The sequence below is a fragment of the Anolis carolinensis genome, chromosome 2, assembly GCF_035594765.1.
Source record: "Anolis carolinensis isolate JA03-04 chromosome 2, rAnoCar3.1.pri, whole genome shotgun sequence".
NCBI classification, from domain to species: domain Eukaryota; kingdom Metazoa; phylum Chordata; class Lepidosauria; order Squamata; family Dactyloidae; genus Anolis; species Anolis carolinensis.
This window is the reverse complement of record NC_085842.1, coordinates 187,918,186-187,937,331: the sequence shown is the minus strand read 5'-3', so window position 1 is coordinate 187,937,331 and position 19,146 is coordinate 187,918,186. Positions and strand designations below refer to the sequence as shown.

Genomic DNA, 19,146 nt, shown 5'->3' with positions numbered 1-19,146 from the left:
AAATTCAACTCAAGAACAAACCTATAGAGCTTATCTTGTTCATAAATTGTGGACTGCCTGAAATTAGGAACTCCTGGTGTAGGAAGACATAAAGTTCAGCTAGACCAGTGGTTCTCAACCCCTGCAAGTAAAGGCAGTTCTGGAGAAAAGAAAGCCTACTTTCTTTATATTCAGAGTGTTCCCTGTGTTGTATCAAGCATCTTCTCAAAAAAGGCATAGCCTCCTGCATCAGAAGGAAATGCTTCAAGATGATGCTTGCATCTTTTTCACACATTTTAATTTAATTGAGTGCTGGTGCCAGACCTCGCTATGTTAAGGTAAAGTCCACCTGATAGACCCACTGAAATTATATCCTATCTTTCCCCTTCAGAATGGGAGTCAGGGCAACATAAAGCAAGACTGAATTAAAGCCGTCCTGAGTCCCCCCGGGTGAGAAGGGTGGGGTATAAATGCTGGAAATAAATAAATAAATAAAACAAAAGGAACAGTTAAAATATAAGTCTATACATAAAATGCAATTGTTCCTCCACATTTGGAGGTTTGATTATTCAGAGATTATTATTCAGAGATTTGATGAAAATGTTCTCTTTGGGAATCTCTAGGGGCCTTATTACATTAAACTTCCGATTCGCCATTGTGATAGATCTGGTGGGGTGCGGCAGCCATGGGGAAACCGTTGCCACACACCCTGCATCTCACACCTTCCCCTTCACCTCATCCCATGGGGGAGGTGTTGTTGCCTGCCCCTCCCCCCCCCCCCCCCGTTGTTTTCAATGGAACACAGGAAGCCTCCCATGTTAATGTTGCTACTACCTACGCTGATTTAAGCCACCTTCAGGCACGGAGCCCCACTGGAAATAGATCAATAGGGCTGGGCTGTGGTGTAGCTGGTAGGCTTGTCCGATCGATGGAAAAAATGTTTCAATTCTCGTTTCTAAAGTAGGGGGTGCTGGCTCTTCGATGTAGAAATTATTTCTTAATGTTTCACCCAAAATTTTCAGATATTTCCGAAAATTCTTAATGTTTCTAAAATGTTTCTAAAATGGCGGATGCGCATGCGTAATCGCCAAAAAAACAGGAAATGGGGGTCTCCCACCCTCATTTCTTGAGCTATTCTCATCAAATTTGGTACAGTGGGAGAACACATTCCACACTCTTTGCTCAACAAATTGCAGAATGTTTTCTGTCTCCTATGATTTTTAGCGAATTTTCATAACTTTTTATAACTATTTTTCAATATTTGAAGAAACCTGTTCCTGGTTTGAAAGTCTTATTTCCTGTTCAATTGGGTTCTTATCACTGTAAAAGTCCCTCTTCTACTTGTGTAGACTTTGGATTAGAAATGCATCACACGCCAAGCAATGCCTTGACAGGATTGGCAACGTCCTTTGGAAACTATAAATTGCCTTTGAACCTTTTGATCAATGGTGCCACTGGCTGACCTTGTGATTGCAAAAATGAAACTCTGGCTGAGGACTTTGGATTAGAAATGCAGCACACGCCAAGCAATGCCTTGACAGGATTGGCAACGTCCTTTGGAAACTATAAATTGCTGTGGACCCTCTATTGAATCAAATCAATGTCTGACTTTGTGATTGCAGAAATAAAACTCAGCCCAAGGCTTGGGAATAGAAATGGAGCGTGAGGGAAGCAATGCCTTGGCGGGTGCCCTACGTCCTTTGGAAACTATTTCTTCCAATGTACCCTTTAGGTTTGAAAACAATGTGTGTCTTTGTGATTGCTGCAATAACACTCAGCCCGGGGGCTTGAAATTACAAATGGAGCGGGAGGGAAGCAATGCACTTGCAGGAACGCAGACGTCCTTATTTTCAAGTCCCCCCCCCCCCTTTCAGGATTGCAAAGAAGGGCTGATGTGGTGATTGCTAAATTCCAAAAAAGAAAACAGAAAGGCAAAAGGTCTCCCTCAGGAGTAGATGGAAAGCACCCCAAGCTCAGCACTAGCAGGGACGCAGATGTCCTTTGGAAAAAAAAAGTTTCCTAAAGCCAGCCACAGCAAGGACTCTGCCCCAAGCCCCCAGCCAATTTCTCCCCAAAAAAACACAATATCGAACCAGCAACAACAGAAACAATCTACCCCCAGTCACTTAGCCCTCTCTCCCCCAAGCAAGCAAGCAGCTTCCCAGCGCGCGCGAAACACCCTCTCTCTACGGTATCCCAACCCAGAATGGCTTGGCTCAGTTGGGGAGGGGAGAGATCCTCCACGTGGACGTGGAGGACGCTAGCCCCCACCTTTTTCAGCCATCGTGGAAGTCTCTGATTGGCCAGGGAGCGGTAGCCATGTTAGGCTGCGCTAGGCTCCCATCCATGTTAGGTTGCAGAAACAAAAAATTTTTTTAAAAAAATTTTAAACAAATATTTAAAAAAAAATTTGGAAGGAAAAAAATTAACGAAAATTTTAAGAAACAATTAGAGAATGGGCCAACGATGGTTCGAATTACATTGCCAGTTGCGCCCAGGGAAAACGTTTCAATACTCGTTTCAAAAAACGAGAACAATCCGAAATAATTACGAAACGAGAAACATAACGAATATTTGGACAACCCTAGTAGCTGGTTAGTAGCCAGCTGCAATAAATCACTACTGACGAGAGGTCATGAGTTTGAACCAGCCTGGGTCGGATTGAGTTCCCAACCAATAAAAAAATAGCCTAGGTCATTGTTGACCTAAGGAATCCGAAAGATAGTTGCATCTATCAAGAAGTAAATTTAGATACCACTTATGCAGGAAGGCTAATTTAACTAATTTACGACACTGTAAAAATTGTCCAGCAGTGTGCAGAAGAATGAGGAAGTATTCCATCAAGGACTTGGTGTCACAGTGGACGATGAAGCACCAGCTTCCCCTGTGGCCGGAATCAAGCATACCCTCATGAAGCCAGAAGCTGGAAATTGTTAAATTGCCTCTGTGTCTTTGTCTGCATCTGTATGTCGTAGGTCTAATGCCACTGAATGTTTGCCATGTATATGTACATTATGATCCGCCCTGAGTCCCCTTCGGGATGACAAGGGTGAAATATAAATACTGTAAGTAAATAAATAAATAAATAAATAAGTGTCATATGATGGGAGCCGGTGGGCTCTCTCCCTGAGAGGAGGAAATTGGTGTAGGCAGTTTTACCTGTCTGATGAGGTGGTAGTTTTCCAGTGAAACTCCATGTTGTGCTGTACAACTTAGACATTCCTAGAGAGATGTTCTCTCAAATTAAAAGATACATTTTTATTAATAGTTTTTTTTTTACTTTGGCAATGGTCTTCTGCCCCTAATGCCAATGAATGTGGGGGGCTGACAGTATAATTGGATCTAAAACACACATATATAGAGATTTTAAAAAACTGGTAAAAATATTTTCACCTAGAATCATATAGTTGGAAGAGACTTCACAGGCCATCCAATCCAACCCCCTGCTAAGAAGCAGGAAAATCGCATTCAAAGCACCCCCGACAGATGGCCATCCAGCCTCTGCTTAAAAGCCTCCAAAGGAGCCTCCACCACACTCCGAGGCAGAGAGTTCCACTGCTGAACAGCTCTCTCTCACAGTGAGGAAGTTCTTCCTAATGTTCAGGTGGAATCTCCTTTCCTGTAGTTTGAAGCCATTGTTCTGGTTCCTAGTCTCCAGGGCAGCAGAAAACAAGCTTGCACCCTCCTTCCTATGACTTCCCCTCACATATTTATACATGGCCATCATGTCTCCTCTCAGCCTTCTCTTCTGCAGGCTCTTTCAGCCGCTCCTCATAGGGCTTGTTCTCCAGACCCTTGATCATTTTAGTCGCCCTCCTCTGGACACTTTCCAGCTTGTCAACATCTCCCATCAATTGCGGTGCCCAGAACTGGACACAGTATTCCAGGAATCAAATAATCTCAATAAAGGGCAACCAAATAAATCCCAAAATCAGATCTGAACCTGGACTGATTGAATCCACATGAACAATATCCTCCAAGAACACTTGCAATTCCATGACCAATAATTTGTCCAACACCCTTTTTTAAATCGGGGGAATTTGTGACTTGGCAATTGTTGAAATATTTCAAGATTTTCCATACTTGGGCTGAGTCATTAATCAGAATGGAAATTGCAGTTAAGAAATCAAAACGTCTATGATTTGGAAGGAAGGAATTAAACAGGATCCTGAAGTGTAAAGATAAACCATTCAATAATAAAGTTAGGATAGTGCATACTATCACATTCCAAGTTTTATGTATGACAGTATGATAATATGACAGTATGACTTTATGACAGTGAAAAAAGCTGAAAGGAAGGAAATCGATTCATTTGAGATGTGACACTGAAGAAGAGTTTTATGGAAAAAGACAAATCTATGGGTACTAGAGAAAATCAAGCCTGAACTTTCCTCAGAAGCCAAGATGATTGAATTAATATGTCATACTTTAGCCATATCTTAAGAAGTCCTGACTCACTAGAAATGACAAAGATAGGAGTAGGAGAAGATGATGGAATTATAGTAGAAGGCAGCAGGAAGGTAGAAGGCAGTAGGAAAAGAGGAACAACCTCATCAGACAATGTGAAATCAACGTCCTAGGATGCTTTCACCCCATCTGGGGGACGGAGGCTGATGCAGGACATCACACGACATCGTGTGGCTTCCGGTGTAGGCCCAACACAGGACGTTTTCATTGGAGCCAGCACGGGGCCTTCCCGTGAGGGCAACACTTTCCCCATGTGATGGGAAAAGCATTGCAAGAGGGAGTCGCACGTGGGGCGACAGATTTGCCCCACTGCTCTCTCTTTCCTCACCCAAAGTCAGGAGAAGTAGGATGCTTTGCCTGGCCTTTCTGGTGAGGTCGGAAGATATCCTTGCAGATTAATAGATTCAGTCAGGGCAGTAACAGATGCTCCAAGTCTGACTTTACTTTAAGGGCAAGATGCATTTTTACACCCTCATTTAGCCTCTCATTAATATAATCTACCACTTAGGGGACACAGGTAACAAATTTCTTGTTGGTCAAACAATGGCAAGAAATATGTCTGTATCTACAGGCCAAACAAATGGAAACTGATTTCACAGTACTTGCTACTAAGGTGATGCCTGAGCTGTTGATAATCATGATGCCTTGGTCATTATGGGATCAAGGGGATTTGCTTCCAAGGGAGTCCTAGTGGTTATAGGAGAGGTCCAGAGCCTTTCCCACTGTGAGCATCAATAAAAATGACTAGGCCAAGGTACCTGAGAGCTCAGCTGGAGACAGCCTACACAGCCATGTCATACTAGGCAGAATTACACTCCTCGCCAGGTTCCATTTCTCTTCTACACAACTGAATAAAATCCCACATTTTCTGCTTTGAACTGGAATATATTACAGTGTGGATTCAGATAACCCAATTCAAAGCAGATATTGTGGGATTCTCTGCCTTGATATTCTGGGCTATATGGCTGTATGGAAGGGACCCCAGTCAACCTTTGAACAATATATTTTATCACTAGCTTTCTTTGCCATCCACCCTGTTTCACTGTGTGAAACTCCCTTATTAATGTGCTATCCCATCCTTTTTCCAACGTGGGGGACTCAGGTTATTCTACCTTGGAGCACAATGAAATATCCCATAAAGTACAATGAAATATAATCAGCCCTCCACATTTGCTGACCCTCATGGAAAAACTGTGAAAGTGGGAAAACTGAATTAAAAATGGTCTTTTTACCCAAGGGAACACTGCTCTAGAGCCCCATCTACACTGCCATATAATCCCAATTGAAACTTCATTATATGATCAGTGTAGATTCACAGAATGTAGTTTAATTGCATTGAACTGCATTATGATGCAGGATCAACACTGCCAAATAATACAGTTTCAGAACGCTGTTTAACTGGGTTGTATGTTTTCCAGGATGTATGGCCATGTTCTAGAAGTATTCTCTCCTGACGTTTTGCCCACATCTATGGCAGGCATCCTCAGAGTTGTAAGGTATCCTCACAACCTCTGAGGATGCCTGCCATAGATGTGGGCGAAACGTCAGGAGAGAATACTTCTAGAACATGGCCATACAGCCCGGAAAACATACAACAATCCTGTGATACCGGCCATGAAAGCCTTCGACAACACACTGTTTAACTGTATTGAACTGGATTATATAAGTCTACACTGCCATATAATCCAGTTCAATGCAGTTCAGTAGCACATCATTCTGAAACTACATTATTTGGCAGGCTAGTTCCAGCATCAAAATGCAGTTCACTGCAATTAAACTGCATTCTATGAGTCTACACTGACCACATAATGCAGTTTCATTGGATTATACGGCAGTACAGATGTGGCCTTAGGATCTCTTGATTACCCAATGCCACTCTATAGTTAAATCTTTGTCAGATGTGACTTTATTTATTTATTTATTTATTTATTTCGGGTCAAAAGCATTGCATAATAAATAAGTTTAAAAGTGATAAAATAAAGGAAATCACAGGCAGTTAAATAGACCAAAAGTGGGCAACAGCGACTGCATTGTCTGTGGCTTTAAACAACTCCTCCTCCGTGCATGAGGCAGGGCATTGTGGGCAAGCATACATATGCAGAGTTGTTTGTTCAGCTCCACAGTCACACAAGGTGGAGGATTCCTCCAGGTAGTACCACCTTGCCAAGTTGTCTTTTGATCTGCCCACTCTGCTTCTCAGTCTGTTCAGGGACTTCCAAGTTGCCCATTCTTGGTTTGCCCCTGAAGGAAGACCCTCATGGGGGGCCATCCAGTTGGGATTGCCTGGTTTAGCTGCCCTTGCTGTTGCTGGAGGAACATCAAGAGGAGTGGTGGTTCTCATGAAGCTTTTCCTTGATTTGAGTCTACTGGGGGGGGGGGGGGGGCTGATAGTCATGCAATGGGTGGCTTTCACAATGTTCAATCTTATTTCTCTCACCGTTAGCAGCAACTTCCTGTCGCATGTCAGGAGAGGCAATGCCAGCTAACTTGTAGAGTTTATCAACAGGTGTAGGTTTAAGGCATCCTGTGATTATTCTGCATGTTTTGTTCAGTGCTATGTCCACCTGCTTCGTATGGGCAGACTTGTGCCAAACAGGACAGGTGTACTCAGCAGTTGAGAAAGACAAGGCCAGGGCTGATGTTCTTATTACTTGTGGGTCTGCACCCCATGCGCTGCCAGTAAGTTTCCGCAGGATGTTGTTGCATGCAGCTACTTCGTGCTTGGTGTTCATAGTGTTCGATTTAAGGTGACACCAAGGTATTTAGGATGGAAACAGTGTTCGAGCTCTTGGCCTTCCCAGGTAACTTTCAGTTTCCTGTTGGCTTCACGGTTACGTAGGTGGAAAGCACACACTTGTGACTTGACAGGGTTAGGCTTCAGGTGGTTCTCTTTGTAGTAGCTGGAGAGATCTTTCAAGGAATTAGTGAGTTGGATTTCAACTGTTTCAAAATCTTTCACTTGTGTTGTTAGGCCCAGGTCATCAGCATATTTAAAGCTCTTTGTGAGTGGTGGTTGTGGCTGATCGTTTGTGAAGATGTTAAATAAGGTCTGTGCAAGAACACTGCCTTGGGCCAAACCATTCTTTTGTCTCCTCCATCTACTTTTCCGGCCCTGAAACTCCACATAGAAGCTGCGGTTTTCTAAGAGGGTCTGGACAGTTTTTGTAAAGTCAAAGTCCCGGGTGATATCGTAAACTTTATGCAGCATTTTTCTATGTTGCACCGTGTCATAGGCTGCCGTAATGTCCGTCAAAACTGTTCTTGTTATGCAGCCTTTCTCATAGCCTTCCTCTATATGCTCAGTTAGATGGAGAATTTGACCTGTACAGTTTTTCCCTGGTCTGAAACCTGCTTGTTGTGCAATAAGCTTAGGTTCAATGACAGGTCCTAATTGATTTAATAGCATCCTCTCATAGACTTTATATAGATGACATAAGAGGGAGATTGGTTGATAGTTCCTGGAATTGGAGGCATCTTTACCAGGTTTTAAAATGGCAATGATCTTAGTTTTCTCCTTGGTCTGGGAATCTGTTTGTGTGCCAAGCATTGATTGTAGAATTTCAAAAGCCAGTTTTCAGCTTTGGGCCCCAAGTGTTTGATTTGCTCCATCATTAAGTCATCTAGGCCAGATGCCTTACTAGTCTTACATCGCTTGATGGCTTCTCTGAGTTCTTTCAGGTTTAGAGGAGAAGACAACTGGTAGGTTTCAAGTTATGGCAGCCTGTTGATTTTCATCTTTACTCTGCTGCGGTTGGTTTTCCCATTCTGAATTAGCTGGTGAGCTATCTGGTCTGGTGTCACGTTTGCGTGTCCATAGTTGACCAGAGGGTCACTATCCAGGCGTCTCAGCAATTGCCAGGCTTTTCGGCTACTCTTGGACATATCAAGATTCTCAAGCAGCTCTATCCATCGGCCTTTCTTAGCATTAGCTAAGGCTGTAGATAGTTTTTAGCCTGCTGCTATAGTCTCATCGCTGTATGGATTCTCTTGAAATAGTCTGAGATATTCCTGTAGCTGATTTAGCGATTCTTCGTTTAGGCCTGGTAGGTAGCTTGCGCGACAGCCTCTAGGAATTGACTTAATTGAAAAGACAGTAATGGAAGATTGGTTGTATACATGAACAGTCCTATTTGAAAATGCCATTTTAAAGCATTAGAAGACCAACAAAAATATAGATAGATATTCAAGGGTTGCCTAGATGGAAATTTTTTTGCCTGGAATAATATGGAGCAGGCTTAAAAACAATGGCATTAATAAGTCAAAACCATCTGATACCAAGAGAAGGGCATCAACAGGATCATTTGCTAAATCCACTGATTCTTCCATTGACCTTAACAAATATCTTCCTGTGAGAAAAAACACCACATGTAAATTAGGTAGTATCTTAGGTCAAAAAGGCAGAGGATGGAAAGAAAGGAAGTCACATGAGTGTTTGTTTGGAATTATTAAGTAAGAAGGTGTTGTGTCACCAAGTTCTTGTTTCCAGTCAGCTGGAAACAAGAATGCCCCAATACGAACCAAAAAAAGTGTGGGAACAAAACACTTAATTTTTTGAAAATGCAGTATTATTACCACTATTACCATTGATATTATAACTTATCACTATTGCTTGTGATTAGTTCGTATTACATCCTTTAATTATATTTATAATGAGATTTTCTTAATTCTTCAAAGAGGTGTCAGCATTGAAAAAGTTCTCTTTGAAGGGTAGACAGTTAACACCAACAAGATCTTTTGGGATGCTGCTTTAGGACCCATCTACACTGCTATATAATGCAAACTACATTATATGGCAGTGCCTTAGGATAAGAAATCTTGATATCTGCTGGTATCCAGATCCAGTATGTTTGGACTATTCTTTTGAGTATCTAGTGTCTGGTTGCAGTTTCTCCTCTTCTAAAACAGAACACAAACTGCATTTGCTTACAAGGCTTGGTTCTATGGATTAAAAAATCCCATTATATATAATGGAGTGGTAATATGATATCCCTTACACAGCCTCTGAGGATGCCTGCCATAGATGTGGGCAAAACATCAGGAGAGAATGCTTCTGGAACATGGACATACAGCCCGGAAAACTCACAGTAACCCAGTGAATCCGGCCATGGAAGCCTTTGACAACACTGACTGCTTTTGTCTGCAAAGAAGAGAGAAGTTGCAGATCTAAACTTCCTTCTTCTCTGCATCTGCAATTTCCATATGGCAAACCAATCTGCCTACAGCAGGGGTCTCCAAACTAAGGCCCGGGGGCCGGATGCGGCCCGCCGAGGTCATTGACCTGGCCCCTGTCTTAAACTTTAGACTTAGGGTTGACCTAAGTCTAGCTGGTTTTTGGAGGTCTCTTTGCTTACCTATGGTCTTATGAGATTGTCTAGATAGTCTTTGAAGGTCTCTTTGCTTAGCTACGGCCTTATGAGACCATCTAGATGGCTTTTGGAGGTCCCTTTCCTTACCTATGGTTTTATGAGATTGTCTAGATGGCCTTTGGAGGCTTCTTTCCTTACCTATGGTCTTATGAAACCATCTAGGTGGTCTTTGAGGTTCCTTTCCTTATCTATGGGCTTCTGATGGTCTGATGAGATCATCTAGATGGTCTTTGGAGGTCTCTTTGCTTACCTATGGTCTTATGAGATCGTCTAGATCAGGGGTCCCCAAACTAAGGCCCATGGACCTCCAAGGTCATTGACCTGGCCTCTGTCCTAAACTTTAGACTTAGGGTTGACCTACGTCTGAAATGACTTGGAAGGCACACAAAAACAATCCTAATTTTGGAGTATTTCATCATAGTCTGGCCCCCCAACACTCTGAGGGACTGTGAATCGGCCCTTCACTTAAAAAGTTTGAGGACCCCTGGCCTACAGAGACAATGAACAAAAATGTGCTTTTACTCCAGAACCATTTCCCCTGTCCTTTTCTAATCCCAATTAACCCCTCCTTCCTTCAACTTCTAACATTTAGTGATCCAACAGATATTTTACGCATTCCTAAATTTCGGATCTCATGGTGACTTTTTGTTTTGCTTGGGTTTTTTTTCCTTCTCCCAATACAGCTCTTGATTTTGATTGCCTTGGACTTGTCACTATCTCTCAACCTAAGGGTATGATGTGTATAAAACTAGGCGACTTCATGTATGCAAGAAGAGCATTATCCAATGGAAAAATCCATTGTTGTGTTTGGTTTCTAGGCTGTATGGCCATGTTCTGGCAGCATTTTCTCCTGATGCTTCACCTGGATCTGTGGCTGGCATTTTTGACAATACAAAATCCAGATATTTGTACTGTTCAGTTTCTTTTTCTACTTAAGGTAAAAGGTAAAGTTTCATGTCTGACTCTGGGGGTTGGTGCTCCCGGGGTTTGAACCTGGTACCTTTCGGTCTCCAACTCAGTGCTTTAACGCACTTTGCCACCGGGGCTCCTAGGGAAAAAGAAAGATAACTTCCAATAAGCTCTTCTGCTTGCCAGTGTATAAATAAGACTGCATTGCCCTCTGCTGGTTCTTTGATGCAGCATTGCTTTATTGTTGTCTGTCTGCCTTCAAGCCCTTTTCAATTTATAGTAACCTTCAGGGGTTTTCTTGGCAAGATTTGTTCAGAGGGGATCTGCTGTTGTTTTCTTCTGAAGCTGAGAGTGTGTGACTTGGGCAAGATCACCCAATTGTGTGTGTCTGTGCGCCTTCAATAACCAATTGTGCGTGTCTGTGTGCCCTCAAGTTGTCTGTTGACTTGGGCGACCCCATGAATTTCATGGGGTTTTCTAAGGCCAAGCCCCATCTACATCTATATATATAAACTAGCTGTGCCCGGCCACGCGCTGCTGTGGCGAAGTCTGGTGGTCTGGGAAATAAAGTATTGAGGAATTGGTGGTAGTTAAGGTAAAGGGTAAAGGATTTCCCCTGACATTAAGTCCAGTCATGTCTGACTCTGGGGGTTGGTGCTCATCTCCATTTCTAAGCCGAAGAGCCGGCGTTGTCCGTAGACTCCTCCAAGGTCATGTGGGATGACTGCATGGAGCGGCGTTACCTTCCCGCTGGAGCAGTACCAATTGATGCACTCACATTTGCATGTTTTTGAACTTCTGGGTTGGCAGAAGCTGGAGCTAACAGTGGGGGCTCTCTCCGCTCCCCCAATTCAAACCTGTGGCCTTTCAGTCCAGAAGTTCAGCAGCTCAGCGCTTTAACACGCTGCGCCATCAGGGGATATTATTTCCTAAAGGTTGTGAATATACAATATTTCTGATTGGTTGTTTTTTTGTTTGTTGGAGGCAAGTATGAATGCTGCAATTAGGAAAAATGATTAGGATGTAATGGCCTTGCAGCTTTAAAGCCTGGCTGTTTCCTCCCTGAGTGAATTTTTTGTTGGGAGGTGTTAGCTGGCCCTGATTGTTTCCTGTTTGGAATTCCCTTGTTTTCAGAGTGGTGTTGTTTGCGATATTTTATGTGCTTCTACTGTCTGTGGCCCTGAGAAAACAGAGGATTTGCCAGACTTTGATGATGGGAATACTTTGTTGGGAGGTGTTAGCTGGCCCCGATTGTTTCCTGTGTGGAATTCCCCTGTTTATTTACTGTCCTGGTTTTAGAGATTATATTGTTCTGCATTATTCTATCCCAGTAATTATTTCATATTAAAGAAGAATCTCACTTATCCAACATTCGCTTATACAACGCAGTCTGCCTTTTCATAATTCAATGTTTTTGTAGTCAGTGTTTTAAATTCATTGTGATATTTTAGTGGTAAATTTGTAAATACAGTACAGTAGAGTCTCACTTATCCAACATAAATGGGCCGGCAGAATGTTGGATAAGCGAATATGTTGGATAATAAGGAGGGATTAAGGATAAGCCTATTAAACATCAAATTAAGTTATGATTTCACAAATTAAGGACCAAAACATCATGTTAGACAACAAATTTGGAAGAAAAAGTAGTTCAATACACAGTAATGCTATGTAGTAATTATTGTATTTATGAATTTAGCACCAAAATATCACGATATATTGAAAGCTTTGACTACAAAAATGCGTTGGATAATCCAGAACGTTGGATAAGCGAGTGTTGGATAAGTGAGACTCTACTGTAAATACTACATAGCATTACTGCGCATGGAACTACTTTTTCTGTCAAATTTGTTGTATAATATGTTTTGGTGCTTAATTTGTATAACGATTACCTAATTTGATGTTTAATTGGCTTTTCCTGAATCCCTTCTTATTATCCAACATATTCACTTATCCTGCCGGCCTGTTTACGTTGGATAAGTGAGACTCTACTCTATATTGATAATCTTATATTATCTGCTTAGAACTGGATGATATGAGGCCCCTTCTTCACAGATGTATAAAATGCCCACTGAAGTGGATTATATGGCAGTGTGGAGTCAAGATAATCCAGTGCAAAGCAGATAATATAAGATTATAAATGGGTTATATAGCTGTGTGGAAGGGCCTTGAGTCTACACTGCCATATAATCCAGTGCAAATTAGATAATCTGTGGAAGAAGTCTAAGTGAAGCCTAAGTCTGCCTGTCCCCTAACTGAAACCTGGCTGTCCCTTGGCTGGTTGCTAGGCAACCAAGTGGGCAGAGATTAGCCCTCTAAACTGGCAGCAATTGGATAAAAAAATTATTGCTCTCCCTCTAATTAGGACTTTATTTTTCTTTTCTTTTTGTTGTATCAACCTTGAGGCGTGGATGATGGGTTGTGTTGTCAAATTTTGAGGTTGGGGGGCCTGTATTTTGTTGTTTTGTGAATTGCCATGATGCCATCACTCTTTTATATATATAGAAGAGTGATGGAATCGCGGCACCGAGCAAAACAACTAAACTAAAGGACCCCCAACCTCGAAATTTGACAACACAGCCCATAATCCACGCCTCTAGGTTGATACAACAAAAAATCCCGTCAAAAAACCCCACGGGGCCTTAAAACCCCAGCCCTCAGCCTGGCTGGAAGGCCCCATGGTGGTCGGAGGAGGAGGGGCCTCCACGCGGCGGGGCCGCGGAGTCAAAATTGTCAGGGGCCCGAGCAGGCGTGGAACAATTCCCCCCCCCTGCGAAGAGCCACTGCGGCCTCCTCCATGCGCCACAGGCCAGAGGGAGGCCGCCCCCCCCCCCCCAAGAGCCACCTCAGCCTCCCACAAGCCGGAGGGAGGCCGCGAGGCCCCAAGGTTTCTTTTCTTTTCTTTTCTTTTTCTTTTTTTTGGATGTTGAGGCCTGCAGAGGCGAAGGCAGGGGGGGGAGCTTCCAGAAAGGCGCCCCCCCACAAAGACCACCGCAGTCTCCTCCGTGCCCCGCAGGCCTCAGGGCAGCCCCAGCCATGAGAGAGCCGGAGCGCGAACCTTCCCCCCCCCCCAAGAGCCACCTCTGTCTCCCGCCAGGAGGGAGGCCGCCAGGCCGCAATGTTTATTTCTTTTGTTTATTTTAGATGGAGGCCTCCAGAGGCGAAGGCAGGCCCTGCCTTCCAAGCTCAGCTGCCTGGGCCTCTGTCTCTCTTCCCAGGATTGAAAAGAGGGGCCGCTTGCCTGTACTCTCAGGCAACAAGTATCATATCTACAATTACTGTGGTGTAATAATACAGAACAATAGAATCTCTAAAATCAGGACATTCAATAAAGAACAACACTCTGAAAATGGGAATTCCAGAAAGGAAACAACCAGGGCCAGCTAACACCTCCCAACAAAGGATTCCCCCAGCCAGGAAGCAACCAGGCTTCCAAACAGCAAGGCTATTCAGTGCTGTTCTATCTAACCAAGCAACATTTCCCCTTCATAGTACACCCTCAGGGTTTCAAGCCATGAGGCTACTCTGTCTCATTCAGCCTGCCCAAGACAGGATGCCCCTATGTAGAAAGCAGTCAGTCTTTGAAACAGCGAGGCTATTCAGTACAATTCAAATGGGCTAAAAACCATTTCCCTACAACGCAAGTACCCAGACTTCCAAGCAGCAAACCTATTCCATTGTATTCCACCTCACCAAACAAGGATTCACATAAGGAGAAAACACCCAGACTTTAAGGCTGCAAGGCTATTCACTGCTATTCCACCTGGTCAACAAATGATTCCCATCAGCCACAGCAACGTGTGGCCGGGCACAGCTAGTTGCCCTATAACGGTTTCATAGTGCAGTTTAACTGCATTGAACTGCATTATACATGGCAGTGTAGATTCATATAATATAATTCAATCCAGTTAAACTGCTTTATGAATATAATGAAACTGCATTATAGGGCAGTGTAGATGGGGCCAGTGTGGAATAATGTAATTTAACACTTTAACTGTCATTGCTCAATGCTATGGAATCCAGGAGTTGTAGTTTTACAACTCCTGCCAAACAATGTTTCACCAACGATAAATCCCAGGATTCCATCGCATGGAGCCATGGCAGAGAATGTATGCACATGAAGTCTGGTAGGTTTGTGTGTTATTTCAAAAGTTTTGAAAAGTTTAGAATGATGGAGATATCAACTTTGACAACTAAAACTTTTCCAAACATTTCATTTAAAAAATATATTGTTCACACAGAATATTAGAGTTGCTAAGGCAGGTTCTACACTGTCAAATAATGCAGTTTGAACTGCACTGTATAGTCAGTGCAGACCCATATAATGCAATTCAAACTATATTATTTGGCACTATAGGCCCAGCCTTTATCAGAGCAGTAAAAGAGGGGAATGGAAATGCAACATTAAGCATAATGGAACAGTAGGGAAATGTATTTTTGTGTAGTTTGGTGTGGTTTGCTTTAGATAGATCCAAATTGAGTGTTACAGGGTTGCACAACATACAACTCTCCAGCCCATCTACACTACCATATAATACCATTTCAGGATGCAATTTAACTACAATAAACTGGATTATATGGCAGTGTAGACTCATACAGTGCAGTTCAACTGCATTCTCAAAGTGCATTATATGGCAGTGAAGATGGGGCATCAGGTGGCCCCTTGTGATAGATGTATGATGTGATCATAGTAAACATTCCCATGCCTCCTACAAGTGACAGCCAACAATGTGGAAAGGGGAAGTGACATTTGCAGCAATAACATGACACATTCATCCCAATAATAACCCATGAAAAGGGCATCATGAATTGTGGCATAGAATCAGAGCTACTTCAGTAAAGCCCTTCTCTACGGTCATAAAATTATGGAGTTGGAAGAGACCACATGGACCATCTAGTCCAACCCCATTTTGCCATGCAGGAAAACACAGTCAAACAGAACCCAAGCAAACCCAGCCTCTATTTAAAGGCCTCTAAAGAAGGCCCCCACTGGCATAGCGGGTTAAACCACTGGGCTGTTGAATTTGCTGACCAAAAGGTCACCAATTTAAATCCAGGGAGCAGGGTGAGCTCCCGGAGTTAATTTCCAGCTTCTGCCAACCTAGTAGTTTGAAAATATGCCACTGTGAGTAGATCAATAGGTACCACTCTGATGGGAAGGTAACAGCACTCAATGCAATCATGCCAGCCACATGACCTTGGAGGTGTCTACGGACAATGCCGGCTCTTCAGCTTAGAAATGGCGATGAGCACCAACCCCCAGTCGGACACGACTAGACATAATGTCTTTATGTTAAAGAAGGATCTTCCACCACACTCCGAGGCAGAGAATTCTATTGTTGAACATCTCTCAGGGTCAAGAAGTTCTTCCTAGGCCCCTTCCACACAGCTGAATAAAATCCCACATTTTCTGCTCTGAACTGGAATATATGGCAGTGTGGACTCAGATAACCCAGTTCAAAGCAGATATTGTGGGATTTCCTGCCTTGATATTCTTGGTTATATGGCTGTGTGGAAGCCCCCTAGTGTTCAGGTGGAATCTCTTTTCCTGTCATTTGAACTCATTGCTCCAAGTCCTAGGCCCCTTCCACACAGCTGTATAAAATCCACATTGAACTGGGTTATATGGCAGTGTGGACTCAGGGCCCTTCCACACAGCCATATAACCCAGAACATCAAGGCAGCTAACCCACAATATCTGCTTTGAACAGGATTATGAGTCCAAACTGCCATATAATCCAGTTCAATGTAGATTTTATACAAATGGGTAGAAGAGTCCTCGGACAATCCAGTCAAAGCAGATATTGTGGATTATCTGCCTTGATATTCTGGGTTATATGGCTGTGTGAAAGGCCCTTTAGTTTCCAGGATCACAGAAAACATGCCTGCTTTTGCTTCCTACTTCTTCCTTTCCATCTACACTACCATATAACTCAAACTATACAGTGCTATTAGCAGGGATACATCTGAGAAGGGCAAAATCAGGGCATTGACCCACAATACTCGTTCTGCCACCCCTGGATTTTTCCTTCAGACGCCAAATTTCTAGCAGTGCAGTAACCAGACCGCAGGCAAAGGAATTAAGACAATATTAAGACCGCAAATAGAAGGGGGTTGGACTTGATGGCCCATGTGGTGTCTTCCAACTCTATTATTCTATTATTCTACTAGCTGTGCCCAGCCACGCGTTGCTGTGGCGAAGTATGGTGTTATGGGAAATAAAGTATTGAGGAACTGGTGGTAGTTAAGGTAAAGGGTCCCCTGGGCTGAGTGGGTTGCTAGGAGACCAAGTGAGCAGAGCTTAGCCTTCTAACTGGCAGCAATTGGATAAAAACAATTATTCCTCTCCCTCTAATTAGGACTTTGTTTTTCTTTTCTTTTTGTTGTATCAACCTAGAGGCATGGATATGGGGTTGTGATGTCAATTTTCGAGGTTGTGGGGTGTTTACTTTTGTTGTTTTGTCCGCTGCCGTGATGCCATCACTCTTTTATATATATAGATGGGTCCTTCTAGACTGGCCCTAAAATCACAGGATCTTATCCCAGATTTTCTGCATTAAACTGGATTATATGAGGCCCTGTCCACACAGCTGTATGCAATCCACATTGAACTGGATTATATGGCAGTGTGCATTCAGATAACCCAGTTCAAAGCAGATATTGTGGATTGTCTGTCTTGATATTCTGGGTTATATGGCTATGTGGACTCAGATAACCTAGGGCCCTTCCAGACACAGCCTATATTCCAGGATCTTATTCCACGATTCTTGTTTATCTCAGAGTATCTGGCAGCGCATACTCATATAATACAGTTTAAAGCAGAAAACCTGGGATCAGATCCTGGGACATAGGGCCTGTTTGGAAGGGCCCTAAGAGTCCTAAGGGTACATCTGAACACTGCAAAATGCTTACTTACTCAGGCGATCCCTCATTGTCTGAGTATGATGGCCCTCCAAGTGTAGTGTCTTGGTGGTGGATGTGTAGGTGGCTGTGGAGCCCTATTCTTGACTAGCGTATTCTTCCACCGTGAGGACATCTGTTTCCAGACGGAAGGCCAGGGTCAGGGTTGGCTTGATGCACCTTCCTCTTGGCATGTTTCTCCTTTTTGCCCTCCATTTGTTTTTGTTTTTTTAATTTTGCAGCACTGCGGATCACAGCTGACCTCCAGTTAGAATGCTCAAAGGCCAGGGTTTCCCAGTCCTCAGTGTCTATGCCACAGTTTTTGAGGTTAGCTTTAAGCCCATCCTTAAATTTCTTTTCCTGTCCACATTTTCAGTTCTTGAGTTGGGAGTATAGCAACTGCTTTGGGAGACGGTGATTCAGACAATGTGGCCAGTCCAGTGGAGTTGATGGCAAAGGAGCATCGCTTCAATGCTTTGCTGTCCACATGCTGACATTTGTCCACCTGTCTTCCCAAGAGATTTGCAGGATTTTTCAGTGACAACGCTGATGAAATTGTTTCAGGAGTCGTGTGTGACATCTGTTGACAGTCCACTTTTCTCAGGCATATAACAGGGTTGGGAGGACAATTGCTTTATAAATAAGCACCTTGGTATCCCTACAGATGTCCTGATCCTCACTCTCTGCTTCATTCAGAAGAATGCTGCACGTGCAGAGTTCAGGCGGTGTTGTATTTTGTTGTCTATGTTGACTTTTGTAGAAAGTTGGTTGCTAAGGTAGTGGAAATGGTCAACATTTTCTAATGTTACACTGTTAAGCTGTATTTCTGGCCTTGTAGAGGGATTGGCCAATTACTGCTGGAAGAGCACTTTGGTTTTCTCGATGTTCAATGAGAGGCCGTGCTTCTCATATGCTTTTGCAAAGGTGTTTAGAGTGGCTTGTAGGTCTTCTTCTGAATGCACACAGATGTTATCACTGGTTATCACAGAGCCACTGGTTACGCAGTGGGTTAAACCTTGTGCTGGCAGGACTGATGACTTGAAGGCTAGGTTGCTGACCTGAAGGTTGCTGGGGAGAGTGTGGATGAGTTCCCTCTATCAGCTCCAGCTCCAGCTCCATGCAGGGACATGAGAGAAGCCTTCCACAAGGATGGTAAAAACATCAAAACATCCGGGCATCCCCTGGGCAACCTCCTTGCAGACAGCCAATTCTTTCACACCAGAAGCGACTTGCAGTTTTGCAAGTCGCTCCTGACACACACAAAAAATATGGTTAACTGTAGAAAGCAGTTAATGCAGTTTGTTATTACTTGAGCCATTATGGCTCAGTGCTATGCAATCCTGGGTGGTGTAGTGTCACAAGATCTTCTCTGCCAAAGTACTGGTGCCACACCAAACTACCGCTCCCTGATTCCATAGCAAATAAAGTGGTGCTAAATTGCATTATTTCCACAACGTGTAGAAATGTACCTCCAGAGTGGAGCTGAACGAGTGCGTGTGCCCCTCCCTTCTTTGAAGAGTTCTGTCAG

General features: G+C 43.4%; 1 long non-coding RNA gene across 1 annotated transcript; it reads right to left on the bottom strand.

Moving 5' to 3' along the window:
• Positions 1-6,329: 6,329 nt before the first annotated feature.
• Positions 6,330-19,139, bottom strand: LOC134296415 (uncharacterized). Its single transcript, XR_010003146.1, has 2 exons — positions 17,635-19,139; positions 6,330-8,523 (listed from the first exon to the last, which is right to left on the bottom strand). It is a non-coding gene; the product is annotated as an uncharacterized LOC134296415 (long non-coding RNA).
• Between the last annotated feature and the right edge of the window lie 7 nt (positions 19,140-19,146).